Here is an 18,290-nt window from a genome sequence, read left to right as displayed (position 1 = left end):
TGTTTGTTCACGTGCAAAATTGTTTAATGAGTATTTCAGATTGTTAATGTTTAATCAATTAACAATATTTCAGCCGTTGACTATAATGCAACTGATACAATAAAAGAGTTTATATTTATATATTTATTAACAGCATCGCACAAATTGAGACTGAAATAGTTAAACGTATATCTGACATCAGTGTGTGGGATCGTATTCAATTATCAGTATGCTTTAGTGGGCAACGGTGCACAATGAACTGAATTTACAAGAGTATATGCTGTAGGAGTTCCGTGAAATTAATGCCATTAGCAAACTTGCTAATAATGTTACAGCAACAATCGAGAGTTTAAGTGCTTAGGTTACGCTGAAAACGACCCAACGGCCATATAAAGTTGTTGTGGTTGTGTAAACAAAAATCACATCCTTAAATATCCATACCCTAGTCTTAAAGTTTAATAAAACTTTAATTAATTGACCCTTAAAAATTCTGCACAACTTAAAATCAATGCTTGCATTTTTAAATATAATAATAAGCGTAACCTTCTTTACGTGGAAGTGGAGTAAACTATTAATCATGAAATAACTAATAGTTTAAAAATAGTGAGAAGCAGAAAATCAATTACTTATACATTAAATGATTAGTTCGTCTCAAAATCAAAATGTATTTTTAAGTAATATTTATTTTTCTTTATATTCCCATAGAAAATAAGTGTTATAGATATATGAAGAGCACTTAAAGTTTTATTTAATATGATAATATTTAGTTTATAAATAATTTGTAAATAAGAACATAAAAATAACATGTAAATAACACTAAAGATAAATCGTAAAAATAATATTTTGCATAAATAAAAATTATGAAATAAATTTTAACAAAAATATTTGAGCAATTGAGTTAATTTGTATCGTAATATTCGTTTGTATGACTCGAATTTTTTTCTTTTTTTATGTGAGCAATAAAATATTATTATAGAACATTATTATTTTCTAATTTTAAGAGCTGCAAAAATTTGGATATTCTGCTATATTTAAACCAAAAAAAAAATGGCATTTTATTTGACAATTTTAAATCAGAGAAATGAGATTTTCATCTAGTAAATTAAAAATATCCCTAGATTCATTAATATTTTATTTAAAATTGTCATAAAACAAACACTCACTTCTATCGTTATATTTTCGTTTAGAAAAGTATTTATGTAATGTCACTGTTATCGTTTTTAAATGATACAATTTATTTTTGATCACACCCGTCAATTTTACGGTTCAATTTCTGTAAATGCGCTCATTTTCTTTTCAATATCCAATGTCCAATAATTCAATTTCCGTAATAAGATCGTAATTTATTTTTCGTAAGGATAATATTAATATTTTTCTCTTAAGAGAAAAAGAAGTGTGATTATATTCTGTGAATATGCATAATTTCCATTTTTCTTAATAAAATAATAGTTTTATCAAAAATTATATAAACGATTATAATTTAAAATAGTCTCGTGCTGTGAATACCGAAACAGGTAGAATAGATGGTCGCAGGAAAATGCCCGGATCATCTCGGAAAACCAGAAGAAAAACCAGAAGTTTTCCACTAAAAGAAAGCCACTATATCAGATCTCATCACACTCCAGATCGAAAATATTTAAACTCTGATTTATATTAAGAGAAATGTAGAGAAAATAATTGTAAATTAATGAGTAGATTTACAGAAAAGTATTTAATTGACTTCAACTTAAGCTTTCATTCTCCTTGTAAAGATATGTGCCAAATATTGACTGAAATTAACAATTGCTGCATCCAGCAATGAAGAATCTTACACGAATACATGATTTACATTTAAAAAATGACGAACAAGCAAAAAAATGTCTAACAGCTGATCAGAAAAAATATTATTTTGAATTTTTATTTTATTTAGAAAAAGCGATTTTTATAAGCGAAATATGTATACAATTTAGGTTGCCATAGTTTAAAATGTATTAATGTGATGAGACTATAGCTTCAGTATGTATACAAGAAATCGCCTTGTGTATTTCTTTAAAGCATTGTGAAAATGTGACTATCAAAAACACGTAAAAGCTTACAGCGATGTTTGTTCAGGCCAAGATCGTAACATCATTGAAAATAGCTTAATCTTCTAATAATAATATTAACATTGTAGATCACAAATTTTTACTATCAGAAGAAACAAGACTAAAAAAATAAATTACTTATATATCTCTGAACATTATTATGAGTTAATAGGACAATGTAGTAAAAATAAGTCATTTTCGGTTGAATGAATGATGTAAAAGGATTTTATTTCGACCAAAAAGTTAGAAGAATCATGAACAAGAAGAACCAAAAATAACGCGGTTGACTAAAAATACAATGGATGCATTTTTTTAAAAATGCCCCATATAAGATGCATTATAAAACTTCTTTAGATGATGATGCTGACATCCATATTTTAATTTTTTTTTATTCAAAAGAGGAAGACCAAAAATATACGAAAGTATGTCCTTACTTCCATTGTACTCTACCAGCAGATCAATAACAGAAGGAAAATTAAAAGATGCAACAGATTTACTACAAAATATTTCACCAATTTACAATGAATATTATAAAAATCTTACAACCCAAAATCCTACATTCAGAGAATAAAAAAAATGTTATAATCAAATATTTTAAGAATTATTAAAAATATTTTTTAACATGGATAAATATAAATTTATTTTAAATAAAAAATAAGTTGTATTGTGATCAATTTTAAAACGGTCTTTTCAACATTTCAATGTTTTTTTATAAGCTACATGCAAAATTTATATGTCAAAATAAATTATAAATATAGCAGATTATATAAATTTGAAAACATTGTGTTGCGTAACATATAAATATTTTTTAATAAATTCAAACGAAACATTTAAATATTTCGAATGGATTGAAACATGACTTGGTCCACTTTCATAATCATGGGCTCAATCATAATGTTATTTCCTAAAAAAATATTTAAAAAGGTGATCAAAATAATATATGCATATTTAATATAGAAAACTAGAGATTATGCTTTACTGATTATAAATATTTCTTTGAAACATGTTACAATCGGATAAACACAATCAACAACCATATATAAATGATGATACACTACACTGAAATCAAAGTTTGTTAGTGAGTAAAATTCAGTTAGGAATATAATCTATAATTAAATTAAAATCGATAGATTTCACCGAGCACAATTTTATGATAATCATTTATCGCGATATTCATCTGTAGAAATAAAAAAATTCAGGAAAATATAATGAATAAATTATAATTATATAATATTTAATATTAAACACAACTAACAAGTATTTTAGGAATTAATCATCATCTCATTAAGCTGGTAAAGTTATGTTATTCTCTAGTTTTAGGCAAAATTGTAAACAAATATGTGTTCATTGAATATGAATTTATTGACTGACTATCGACTTGAACGAATTTATCTATATATATAAATAATTTATTTCTTGAAATCTATCAAACGTGAGTGAATTCAATCTATCTGGAGTTCACAAAAACATTTGATAAAAATATAAAATTTTGGTAATCAAAAGTATTGACGGTGTCATGCTCAAGTAGGTGAAAAGTTATTTAAATAATATATTATTTTATGTTTGCATGTTAAAAATATAAATATTAAATATAGATATTTTACCATTTCTGGTTGAGTACCAAAATCATAGACATATTATATTAAATTTATTAATAAATGATGCTAATAATATTTAATTAAATTTATACAATTATTATTTTTAATGATATATATAATACTATTCAATACTCAGCTTAAATATGAATAAACTATATCACTAGACTCGTGATAAAATATTTTATAATAATTCCATTAAGGGTTTTGCGGGTCCTATGTAAACTTTATGTTTAATAAATACGCTACGAATTGTACAATGCACTACTTTATATTTTAAATTTAAATATGTACACAAAATTAGACTATATTTAGTACTTAGTAAAAGTCAAATATAATATACTTTCCATATCTGATTACTAAATCATTATATTCATCATTAATTAATAAATTGGTTATAAACTCAATATTCATATTTATTAACTTTTCCTTGAATAAATATGAAAAATTCTGATTTTCTCGTAGTCAAAATTATGATTTTAGCTGAATTATATTTTTTATAATTTTAAATTGCTGAAATTTTGAAACAAAAATGAGATTATAACAAAGTCAATTTATAAAAAAATATTAAAATCTGATAAAAACTACGAAAGTTGTTGTTTATAAATTAAACATCTTAATACAACAAAATCATTTTTTTATGATTTTTTTTAAGTTTAAATAATTAAGATCAAGGTGTATCAATTAATGACGGACTTTAAAATTTTGTTTACCTTTGAGTTACAGATGAAATAAGCATTGTTTAATCTAAAAATAATACATGTCTACTGTTTCACTAATAAATGTCTAAGTTTCTTTTTAGTTATTACTATTTTAATGGTGCATTTTGTAATTTTTATTTTTATTTTTCTATTCTGTAAAAAATATATTTAAGTGAAATTTATACGATTATTCTAATATATATCATTGCTTATTTAATTATATATTAATGCATTTCAGCGTAATATATTATTAAACTTAAAATAGTTTTAATTTAATAAGCAATAAAAAACTATACTAAAGAACTAACCCTATTAAAAATTGTAAATAATGCTACAATCTCTATTTATATCTTGCTTATGTGCATTTCGTTAAATATTTAACCAGTGTATGCACTTTTAATTTATACATAAACACTCAATGACGTTAACTGTATTTAAATAATCGACATGCATAAGTGACAAGATCCAAAGAAAAACTAAAAGTCTGGTTAAAAATACAATAATAACTGCTACAAAGCCGTGACAAAATCTTAAGTGAATTGCTTATTTATGCGTACAATGTCATTGTTAAAAGAGTTAACATTGCATATATTTTTAACCTGATAAGTTATTGCTTTCGATTCAAAGTAAAATGCATTTGAACCGACTCAAAGCGTGAATAATGCATATTGTAAATTTAAAATGCTGTATATTTATACAGTATTACAATTTGATACACCTAACCGAATACACTATGAATAAATTGTATATAAATATACTAAACGAGAAAACCGCCGTATGTATGTGTTATTCGCGAGGCATATAAAATTACAAGGGTGTTATTTTATTTTAACGTGTGTGTTTCATATTATAAATAGCGCATGCTTGAAATATAAATATTCTGCTAGATTTTATGGGATGTTTTTTTTTGCGAAGAAAACGGGGAAAATAGAGAACTGAATTGCTTTCAATGCTCAATAAATTTACTGGTGAAACTATCTTTTAGCTTTTGATTCGACGTTTGTTTAAAGAATAACTGTCACTTTCAATGATTTATAATTAAAAAGAAAGGCCATTAATATAAAGGGTTAAATAAATATTATCAAAAAAAAAAATAATATTGATGGCTTCCTTTTTATTTATTATTTTAAATCAAGACGACCAAGAGGCAATCTAATTTTGTTTGCTCTGATATCGATGTGTTTTGCCTTTGTGTTTACTTAGCATAACACAAGATGAAGCGCTTTGCAGGGTATAGGTAAAATTTAATTACTCTTTGGTTATAAAGTTTGAAAGCAAGCCTTGTAAACTTTCATCATAATACAATTACCGGCATGATTAACTTTTATGAACACAATACAATAACATATTGTAATTAATTCGAGCGTCATAATTTCATAAGTAATAGCCGCAAAATAACATTTAATTAATATCCGTCAACGATATATAATATTTAATTAATATTAAAGCGACTAATACTATTATAAAACGCTGACACGAATCTTGACAAAGCCTTATATATTAAATATACAACAGTACTATAATTTACAGTAATTTAAACAAATATTAGTCACGATCTTTGTGATGATGCTTTAAAGGTTAAGTCCATGGTTAATTGTTGTTGAGGCAATAGTCAATTAAAATGACAATAAAAATAACTTAATGCTCATTACGTCGACTATACAAATTTGATTTGTGTTTAAAGTTTGTATTATCACTACTTATGATAAAAAAATATTTGCATGGCAAATATCGCTTTTGCATATGAGACAAAGAATATTTGCATGATATGAATACAGAACGAAAATAAATAAATTTAATATAGAATAATACGTATAATTATCACAACTACGTTATTAATAAATATAAATTAAAAAACACTAACAACAGTTCATAATATAAAATAACACAAAAAAATATATATTTTAAAGTATGTTTTATATAATAATTGTTTATACGCAATTTTTAAATTAAATACAAGTATTAGTTTTAATAAGTTATCATTTTAATTTAACATATTAATAAATATTTATTGCGGCTTAGAAAAGGAAACCGCAAAAAATGTTTTAAAAATAATCTATAAAAAACGGAAACCATATATTACTCATATAAATATCACAAAACACTTTTGCATAACCGAATTAATTTCTAAAAATATATTGAATGTATAAATAATATCCTTTGGTGAACCTTATCTTAAGGATACCGATTTTTTGCTAAGAAAATTGTGCAATAACGTTTGTTATTCAATAACCACAATAATGTCAATACTATATAGTATAGCTATATATAAAATAATTGTATTAAATTGAATACGCACGTAAACTCCAAAATACGTTACTCAACGTAGATCGTTAAGAGAATTTCACGTAACGCTAGTTTCGTACGTGGAATTTGTCCTCGACAAAATAATTGACACGTAAATCCAATTTTTAACCCACGTGGCACATTATTCGTAAACGTATATTTTTATTAAAAAAAACTTATCTTTTTATAATTGAATATTAACGAAAGGTCTTGGAGCAGTTGATTTCTTAAGAAAACGATTTTCACATGAAAAGATAAATATTTTTAAACGCAAACTGTTTACGAAGCAATCGCCTTAAACGTAGGAAAATAAATAAGCCCCCTTCGTTTACGTGAATAAATAAAAATATTTATAACATCAAAAACGATGTCTCTATATTTTATATCAATGTAAAAAACTCGGTTCGTGTTTGTATAAAATTGAGCTGCAAGAATAATTTCTGTTTGTGTAACTAACGCGGATCGGTGATTTTTCTGATGTGATCAATATGTCGTTCCAATGTTTGATAAAAACGTAATATTTTTACGTAAGTATCCTATTTTATAATAATAAATAATGTATATATAATACAAATATAAATATTCTTAATTAATTTTTTTATGACAATGCAATAAAGTTCTATATATTACTTCATATAAGAATATTTTTTTTAATAATTATTAAATATCAATACTATATTTAAACACCAATTCGTGAGCTCATAATTTTACTTTTATTAAAAATGTGCATCACAAAATTAAAAATACTATTTTATAATTCACAATTAAAATAAGAGTAATAGTAATAATAAGATAAAACAAAATGAGTAAAAATACAAAGACGCGAAGCAATTTTTCATTGCTCTATAAAAACGATTTTAGTGATTGATATTGTACTTAAAAGTACAAATAATAATTTTTAAAAGTAGTATTTGATGTTTGATTTACAAACTTCGTTTTAAATATAAAATAAACTATTATTAAGAAAATCCGATTCATGTTTATAATATAGATATAAACAAGATAATATGTCATAAATAAATAAGCTTAATAAAATTATTACTACATTTTATAATAATAATAATTTTTGAATAAACATAATAAACTAAAAAAAAAATTTAGATAAATAGATAATACCAAATAAAAACGGATTGCAAAATATAATATATTTTAATAAATTATTTTAGGAAAATCATTTTACATATAATAACTTGATTTTTATTTAAATAAGTACTATATTAGTAATCGGTATTGTATAAAAAATAAGATTTTATGGTACTTAGTTGGATTTTGATAAAATAGTATTCATAAATAAGCTTATGTTCTACATATAATAAAATTATTAAATTATTACTGAATATAATAGTATTATGTTCTAACATTTTCTTAGAAGCAATATTTATTTTATGTAATGTTAAAAATATTTCTTATTGTATATTTATTTATTTATTTTATTTTATCTCTTATTGTAACCTAACGCGATAAAACAGAGTGAATCTGCACCAATTGAGTGAGTCAATCAGATATAATAAATGTCTAGAAGTATTAACCACCAAACTGAATGTCTGGGAATCGATGACATTTATATTAATAATTATAAATTATTACGTAAAATATTAATTATAACTAATAGATGTCACTACAGTTGAAACTGTTTTTTTAATAATAGCGTATATTTTTAAATATAAATTCGAATGGCGCTACCGGGGCTCGAGCCCGCAACCTCAGAGTTATTAGTCAGAGACGTTGACTACGCTATTCCTTCCTTAAATATACTTATGTATATATATAAATAGTCTCAATTTTATGTTTACAGTTTTAATTTACTACTAGTTTTATAATTAATACATATATTTATAAACAAGAACACATACATAAATTTTACACAACAAAAATAACTATCGAAAGAAAAATATGTAGTTAAGAAAATACTAAATAAAAATAAATTGTAATATTTAATCAAAACATATTGTTTTAATTATTTTTAGAAAGAGCTTTGATAACTAATAACTTGATTTACATTTAAATAAATATTTTAATAATGCGATATTAGCAACTGGAATAGTAAAAGTGAGAGTACTAGGTTTGATTTCATGTAATTAAATTAAAATTAAACTATTATTCAAAAATAACAGTTTATTTGCTTATAAATAGTGTTCCTCAAATTTAAAAAAATAGCCAGAGTAATAAATAAGCTTATCAGCATTATTGCTAAGTTTGATGTAAAATAGTTTTTTCACATTTAATTCTAATATTTTTTATAAGCATTATTATTTTATATTTATTTATTTATGCCTAATATTTTATTATTATCGTAAAATTTTACTACTTTTATTAATAAGAACACGTACATAAATTTCAAACACCAAAAAAAAAATTGGAGAGATTACTTAGCATTTTTACAATACAATGCATTTTTATTATATAATGGATTATATAATAAAAATGCATTGCACCATTAAATCAAAACTCCTGATGAACTAATAACTAATTTTCAGTAAAACAATAAAAATTAAACTAATAATGAAAAATACCACTTGATTGCTATAAAATAGTATTACTCAAATTTTCCAAATAAATATCTAAAGCCATAAATATTTATTGGAATCATTACAATATATATAAATAATAGTTTCTTATATTTAAATCTAACTTTTTTCAAAGAAATATTTATTTTATGTATTGTAGACTAATTTAAAACTATTTTAAGCTATATCCTTTATATAAAAATGATATTTTTCATATAAATCAGAAAACACAAATATTAAAACGTGGAAACTAAATAAAAATAAATTGCACTATAGAATCAAAACTCTTGATTCTTTTTAATAATTCAACAAAACTTAACAAAACTCTTTTACTACTAATTACTAATTTTCTGTTACAATTAAAATTAAATTATAAATGAAAAGTACGATTTAATTGCCATAAAATAGTATTACTCAAATTTTCCAAATAAATATCTAGAGCTATAAATATTTAATAGTTATAAATAATAATTTACTAAATTTAATTCTAATATTTTTCGAAGCAATATTTATTTTATATATTGTAAATTAATTTTAAAATATCTTAAGTTATAAGCTTTATAAAAAATAGTATTCATTTAAATTAAAATCTATTTTTTTCATATAAAAAAGAACACATAAATATTAAAAGGTGAAGAAATAGAACAAAATAGTTCAGATTAAATTAAATAAAAATAAATTGCACTATTTAATCACAACTCTTGATTGTTTAAAATATTTTAACAAAACCCTTTTACAACTAATAACTGATTTTCAGTAAAACAATAAAAATTAAACTATAAATGAAAAATACTGATTAATTGCCATAATATATTATTACTTAAATTTTTCAAATAAATATCCAGAGCCATAAATATTTTATAGTTATAAATAATAATTTACTATATTTAATTATAATTTTTTCGACGCAATATTTATTTTATGTATGGTAGATTAATACAAAAATATTTTAAGCTATATATTTTATATCAAAATATTCTTAATTCAAATGAATATCTACTATTATTAGAAAAAATGATATAAAAAAGAACGCATAAATATTAAAACGTGGAAAGATACAATAATATAGTTCAGATTAAACTAAATAAAAATAAATTGCACTATATAATTAAAACTCTTGATTCTTTTAAATATTTTAACAAAACCCTTTTACAACTAATAACTGATTTTCAGTAAAACAATAAAAATTAAGCTATTAATGTAAAATACAGTTTAATTGCCATAAAAAGTATTATTAAAATTTTTCGAATAAAAATCTAGAGCCATAAATATTTAATAGTTATAAATAATAATTTACTATATTTTTCAAAGCAATATTTAAATTTAAAAATATTTTAAGCTATATACTATCAACTAAAAATCAACTATTATTTCAATGTTTTGTTTGCATATAAACAAGAACACACAAATATTAAAACGTGGAAAGATACAATAATATAGTTCAGATTATACTAAATAAAAATAAATTGCACTATTTAATCAGAAACATTTTTAAGAAAAAACCTTTTACATCAAACAACTACTACTCTTTTATGGCAAAAATATTAATTAGTATGATTTAAATAATAAGATTGAAATGTACTAAGTTGGATTTCCAATTTGACAATAATAAGAAATATTAGTTATACCGTTACTAAAAAAATTGGTAAATTAGTAAATCATAAATAATCTATATATATAGAATAAATACTACATTTATTAATAACAGTTTCTTATATTTGATTCAGTTTTGAAAGCAATATTTATTTTTTATAGATTATTTTGAAAATCTTTTTTAAGCAAATATATTCTTTATATGAAAATAGTGCTATTGATTTTTATTATTTTTAAAATAATAATAATAATGAATTCCACTTGGCAAAAAAATAACTATTTCAGATAACACTAAATAAAAATGGATTGTACCATTTAATCAAAAACCTATATATCATTCATTATTTTAACAGATTTATATAATATTATTTATAAACCTATGATTCATAAATTTTATACGCAACATACACAAATTGCGCATAATAAAAAAAATGTTAAAGCGTAAAAACATTTTCACTGTCGCAATAAAAATAAATTCACCTCTGGATAGACATTTATCTATTACGAAATCCGATTAGGGCGAATTAACTTTTTGATCGTAATTATATAGTTTATGGTTTCCTTTTACTTTATCAGACATTCAATAGCATTAATCAATAATTATATCATCCCAGATCTTAATACAATACTTTATATATTCACTACCTACAGTTCATTACTGTATTTTTTAATTTTAATAATTATATAAAATATTACCTTTAACTAATTATTATTTACAATAAAATTGACATTGAAAGGGCATACCTTTCATATGCCATTGACCTTTAAATCAAAAGCAATTATTATATATAAATAAATATCCACTATATAAATAGCGTATATTAATATCAACAATCAATTAGATTAAGCGTATATTTTTTACAGTCGCAATACAAATCAATCCACCTTTTAGCAATGCAATCTTCGATTTGCATTTAATTTATGGTTTCATTTTACTTTTCACTCGTCTACTTATATTCATGTGTAATTATATCGTCCCAAATTCCCGTTGTACACATTGATTCAATACTATCTATATATACATTTATTTATACACGCGTTATTGATACACATGTGTATGTACCATATGGCAAAACCATATATGAGCCTTATCGCCAAATGACGCTTCGACTTACCGTTGGCCAACGTCAAAAACGTAAATATTATACAACATTATAATAATAATCTCACTATTGCACAGTTGAACGTTCACACAAAAACAGAAGCTGGCGTACACATATCGTCACCGATCAATTATTAACAACGATCTATTTTATCGTTAATAATCTTTTAACAATTTCTTCTCTCGTGTCACATTGAAAACTTTTCGCGTGTTATATTATAATATGAATACCAAAGAGCGACCGCTTCGGTCGACGCTCACGACGCGACTGAGTTTGCTTTCAAACTTGAACGCTTTTCCCGGCTGTGACACTCCTACACGTTTATTATAATCCGAACGATACTTTGCTCTAGAGACCTCGACCCGTTTTTTTTTTTTTTTTTTGATCAATTAGCTATTTTCTTGATGTAGATGCTGCATTTAGGTCTAAAAAAAATATGTGACTCACGAGCGTGTTCTGTTATTGCACGAAAGAGTCGTAATAAAGCTCGGTTTGCTAATTATGGAGACGATAAAATATTCATAATGGTTTTAGAAATAATTGCTGTGGTGAATCAGAACCATGGTTGAACATATGATATATTTTTTAAAACAATATACGATACAATACGAGACATATAATTGTCATTTAACGTTTTCCAAATTAATTTCGGTGTGATAAAATTTCATGAAAAATAAAAATATTTAAACACAAAGTCTTTAAAAAACGTTTTGTTTGTAATAAATCATTGTATTTTATTCCGTATTTAAATTAAAATTTACGCTGTATAATATTAACGCCGTACTAAGCTGCAAGAGACATTTGTTAATTATAATAATACTATTATAATTATAATATAATTCACAATCGATAAAATCAGATTTAATTATTTGTCTCAGTATTGTTACATGTACGCTGTTAACGCCTTAGGCTCACGTTTGCATATGTACGAAAATAATATTGTCTCCCTTATCAAAATTATTTTTGGAGCTTTCTGATTTTGATACGAAGTAGTATCATTTCACAAAATAATGATACACTGATAATATTATATGTTATTTGAAACATAAAAAATGGGAAGCGTTCTTCTACCGATATGAAACTTTACAGAGCATTCTATAATTTAATAGTATGGAATATATCTATCTGTTGAAATAGAACAACATGGAAGGGATCGATTGATTATATATAGTATAACTTAGATCAGTGGTATGAGTCCGTGACTAAGATCTCAAAGAACTGGATTTAAATCCTATGTGGACACTAGTGTTTTATAATTTCTGTCATGATCGATTTTTCTACATTTTCCATATATCATGGATGTATGTTATGACTTATGTTTCACTACTCACTTGATAGTCGCTAGTTGAATATATTTTTCAATATTATATTTATAAATAAGCTTATTTTTTTAATCCCATTTATATTTTAAAGGCAAAAACTCATAGTGCTACTAATTTTATTTCACAGAATTTAAAACTAGCTATTTAATAAATTATTATATTATGTTATAAATACGACATGTGATTCAGCTTTATCACAGTGAAAAATAATCCCCTTACTGTTTACTAAATTTGATCGTTTTTCAAACAATGCCAGGTTTCAATTATCCAATTATTGCAAGTACTCATCGGTACCTATTGTCTCGTGCAATTTTAAAATTACGTTTTAAAATACCATCAAATAAACTCCATAACGTCTTTGTAGTTAAAAAGTGTGATTATTGTATGTTTCATTTAAAATTATATTCATTTACCACTTTTATGATTTTGTAACCCTAAGGGGTGTGATTTCGTAGCCAGTGAGACGCTTAGTCTAGTTTTATTAAATGATATTAGAATTGCGACAGACAATAAATGGCGAGATCTTTTCTCCAAGCGGTGGTGGAGAAGCTGGCGCAGAGATGATTTAAGTAACAGGTCCTCAAAGGTATGTAGCGTGGTATACAGCGAAAGTTGATCCCTCTCTGTTACGGTGGTACTCGTATGAAAGAGTTTCTCTCGGGATAAATGTCTGTCTTCGAGTGGCTGCTTCTGACTGCCTTCTTCTCATCAGAGTCCAGGATTAAATACATAATCACACTCATGCAGCGATCATCTAGCTCGTTTTTTAGAGCAGAGAAACAGGTATACGCCTTTAGAAGGCGACATTCGCTTGATGGGCATTGTCCAAGGTCGTATTGCATTGCAACGGGAATCTTGTGGCACAAGGGATTTATCATATATGTGACCATTTTTCTGGTTGTAACGAGGGCTTTTGTATGGTCCATCCTTTACGCTATTATCTTGTTTTCTTGTTGATGGATTATCATTTTGGTCACAGTAAATTACCGTGAGTTTTAAAAATAATACCCTGTGTGTGGTCGCCACAATCTGTCCAATTCAATTCAAAAATGATTCACGATTATGGCAAATTATTATAAGGCACCTAATCGCTACGAATTAATACAATCTACATTTATAGAGTAGTCTTATAATATGTGATCAGTCAAAGAAGATCATCTACCATGTTTATAAAATTTTAGCAAGGGGCTTATTTTGCGAAAAAATCGCGAAAAATCATATTAAATCAAAAACATTATATTCGAGTTTAAATCACACTAATAATAATAATTTGTTGGTCCATTATTAGATTTTAATTGTAGTTGTTCCACGACCGAAAACTAAATAAAAGTGATTTGCAGTAAATTGTATCCCTTTTATATTTATAATATTTATAAACATAGATCTAGTAACGGGCTTTTTTATTTCATTATTTTCTACCTTTTATAATTATCTAACTTTAAAAGCAATCAATGTTAATGAAATATTAATACAAGAGATGATTTAAATTTATATACTTTTAAATAAACCACAATCAGTTATACAGATGTTAATTATTGTCATATCGCAAAAAAGTGGCAAAGTTAAAAGCCATATTAAGCTCGTAAAAACTTTCCGTAAATAGAAATGTACAATAGAACATATTTTATTGAGACAGTGAATCTGATTAAAACGTTATTGTGTTTATTCTCAAAGTTCCTAAATTTCTTTTAAATTTATTTTTCCCTTCTAGGCGCTCTGATGACTATAAATAAGTCCTAAATAAGATTTAAAGAGCAGATTTCTTACAATGGAAATGTTATGTCGCAATATCACTAGCAGATAAAAAAATAAATAAACGCCAGGTTTTAAAGCTAATAAAAATTGAAGTGTAATAATATAGCTTAATATAATTTAGTTTATAATTTAATAATACTAATACCAGTTAAATAAATAGGTGGCGTGTATTATACTATTTGTAAACTATTTTAAAATGTATATTAAATATTGATATGAATAAAAAATAAGTATATTATTAAGGTTATAAATATGCAAAAAGTAGCGAAGAATATTAAATTAATATTCATTAAAATAAATATGTACAAAAACATATTTTGCAGATTATTTACATTGCATTTAAATGGAAATGTAAACACACTGATTATTTAAATAAAAAATTGCAAAATACATTGTTATTAAGTACTAAAAAAACATCAGATAACTATACTTATGAATGTGCATACTTCCGGCCATACTGATAAACTTATGTTATTATATGATACATTGTGTATCAACTTTGTTCAACATTATATTAAAAAAATTATGAATCAATAAGATTATATCATAATAAATTGTGTACTTATATTAAAAATAATTGTTCATTAATATATTTTGTAGAACGAACCTTATCTAACATTCATTTCCAAGAATATCCAATCCCCAATAACTGAGCTTCGCAGTTTTTTTTTTAAATTACATCTAGGAATACTTTTGCGAAAGCTTTTTAAGCTCCTTAAGTTGAATAGTGATTTCGAAAAATTTTAGCTTTACAAGATTTATTATTAAATTATTTTTTTGTAGAGTCGCTTTAATTAAATAACGCATAGTACTGCGGACTAATGGTATTACAAGACATACCAGATAAATTATTGGCAGAGCAACACACTCTAATTAATAAAATGGAGGCGAGTAACAAACGTGTATATATTTGTTTGGACATTTTCCAAGATGTAAACGAATAATTGCTGTGATAATGAAAGTAATTTTTAAATCAATATTATGATTAAAAATATAAATTAACAACCAAATAATGTAAGTGACCCGTATTTTAATTATTCTTGATGGACTAATTATGACTCTCATCTAAAGTTCAATGCACTTATCAAGTCAATTTATGGTTTAATTAATGAAACTTTTCTGTATACAAAACCACAATACAATTAGGTTTTGGAATAATTGAAAGGTTAATAAAATCACTCTAATAATACAATAAATTATGGTGTTACATTATAATGAAAAAACACAAATAAAACATTGCCACTTAATAATAAAGTTAACAATGCGAAATCTCGAGTTAAAGTAATTAAATCTCATTTGTAAAAGCCTTACAATTTCGGCAATCGACCAGTTTGGAATTTAATCGCGTTTCCCTTTTTGTATCGCGATTAATTATAGTCATTGTTCAAGTTACTTTTTCAATTAGTTAGGTTTATACAGAATAATTTGAATATAAACTGTCTCAAAGCTAAAAACATTAGCAATCAATAATTGCTTTTTAAATATTTGTGAGAAAAAATTAGCAATAAATAATTGTGACACGAGGCTAAATATGAAATAAATAAAAAACAATAATTGACTCCCACGCATTCTCCAAATACATTTTGTGCATGTACATAAAATGTTTGTTCATCTGGTTGCAATGTTACTTTGAATAAGAGAAAACTCCATTAAAATTAATGGAATAAATAATTGAAAATTCCATTTTTATACAACTATTAAATTTTGATGTTAAAATTAAATTTAAGTACCTTATATGATTTTTTGGAATTTATGTATATTAAGAAATCACAAATTTATGATTATTACAAAATACCTGCCATAAGAGCAAAATCCTGATTTTTATGTTCTCGTGTTTGATTTAATTTTTATCTCGATTCAATTACATTACCAAAAATAATGAAACGATTTAGCCAAAGATCGCATAACACTAGTTATGTTTACATACGCTACCATATTTTACAATATTTTAATCCAAATGTCGACTCAAAACTGTTTCAAAAATATAGCATACAATATATTTGCAGCTGACGATGACTCGATGACGACATAGTGAAATGTTGAGCCTGTGCCAAATGTGTACTGCTCACACTTTTGTATACTTATTTGGCGAACGTGCCTTTTTATATAGAGAACTGAGACCTATCATTAGAGTGAATGAATCCGAAGATAGCATCCACGGTTTCATCTGAGTGTAGACATTTGAGATTCTTAATGTCAGTGTTGGCCTTTGTCTCAAACATATGTGGCGTATGATTTTATTTAAAAATATATTTCTACACATAATTCGTATTAAGAAAATAGTTACATTTGATTAATTTCTGACAAATATATAATTTAGAAACTAAAAAAATAATGGATAAATAACGTTATATTATACGAGAGATATTCAAAAAGAAACGATACTACAATATATATATCTCTTAAGCATTTTATTTTAGGATTGACTTATAAGATCTTTAGAACGACTCTTTTTTTTTCGATAGAATGTTTGTAATTTCAAGCCAAAAGTGTTATGGTAGTTGATTGATTTAGTCCTGATTTAATTGTCTGACAAAAGGGTAGAATCAAGTGTACGAGTACAGTAGAGTTCTGGCTTATTTATCCCTAAAAATTGTGTAAAGTTAAACGTACTTTCCAGTTCTGATTCTCTGATAAATGGCAATGATTTGGAGCGGAACAAAACTCTTCATAATGTTGCTATTCCGTATAATATGCAATTCTGGACTGCTATATCTGCTAATTGTAAGCAATGATATTTGGTAAAGTAGTGTCCAACGGTTTCGATTCAAGTTTTTTGTAACTTTTATATATTATGAATATAATTGACTAACCTTCGAGTCAGGGGTGTTTTAATGGTGAAACAAAGATTGTTTATTGCACATCAATTGAAACGTCATATCAGTGAGGGCGTCCATAGACTGCAAGTGTCTCTGATTTCAGACGTCGAGCTGGATCAGTGGATGCGAAGAGAGAAGCGGCGGCTTTGAGTTGAGTGGCCTTCTCTAGTTATAGTTCAAATTAGAGGGTTATTTAAGATCTGATGCCTTGAACTCCGGTGCGGATTTTAAAGTATAAATACAAGTAGAAGTGTCTCAGGAGAAATATCTGCGAGAAAGTGATTGCTGGTTTTCAGCATTCCAGTATTTACATTCATGGCTCCTTTTATTGAAGATTACGTTGTCCGCCCTTTTTTCGGTGAAACGATTAATAATAGAAGGGTGGCGAGATTTTTTTAATACGAATTTTCGTTTACCACTAAGGCAGGTTAGAAACGGTCGTTTAAGGATAAACCCTAATTTATCTCTTCTCAAGGCGTGGATATTCAATCCTTTCTGATTTATGACGCGTAACTTGATCCGTTAAAAGATTTTCTACGATATATAATTTCGACGAAGTAACCCATT

General features: G+C 25.1%; 1 protein-coding gene across 4 annotated transcripts in view; it reads right to left on the bottom strand.

Annotated features, from left to right (window-relative positions):
- Positions 1 to 12,096, bottom strand: part of LOC148231219 (atrial natriuretic peptide receptor 1) — a 115,050-nt gene extending 102,954 nt beyond the window's left edge. The window contains exon 1 of one of the 4 annotated variants that reach the window (XM_088195941.1): positions 11,840 to 12,096. The gene's annotated coding sequence lies outside the window, so the exon portion shown is untranslated. The remainder of the gene's footprint in view (positions 1 to 11,839) is intronic. The other 3 variants (XM_088195942.1, XM_088195940.1, XM_088195943.1) reach the window with 3 other exon arrangements.
- Positions 12,097 to 18,290: the final 6,194 nt, after the last annotated feature.

Source organism: Plectrocnemia conspersa, unplaced genomic scaffold (genome assembly GCF_051122295.1).
Source record: "Plectrocnemia conspersa isolate PC_06_02 unplaced genomic scaffold, ASM5112229v1 ptg000010l, whole genome shotgun sequence".
Lineage (NCBI taxonomy): Eukaryota > Metazoa > Arthropoda > Insecta > Trichoptera > Polycentropodidae > Plectrocnemia > Plectrocnemia conspersa.
This window is presented reverse-complemented; position numbering and strand designations above follow the sequence as displayed.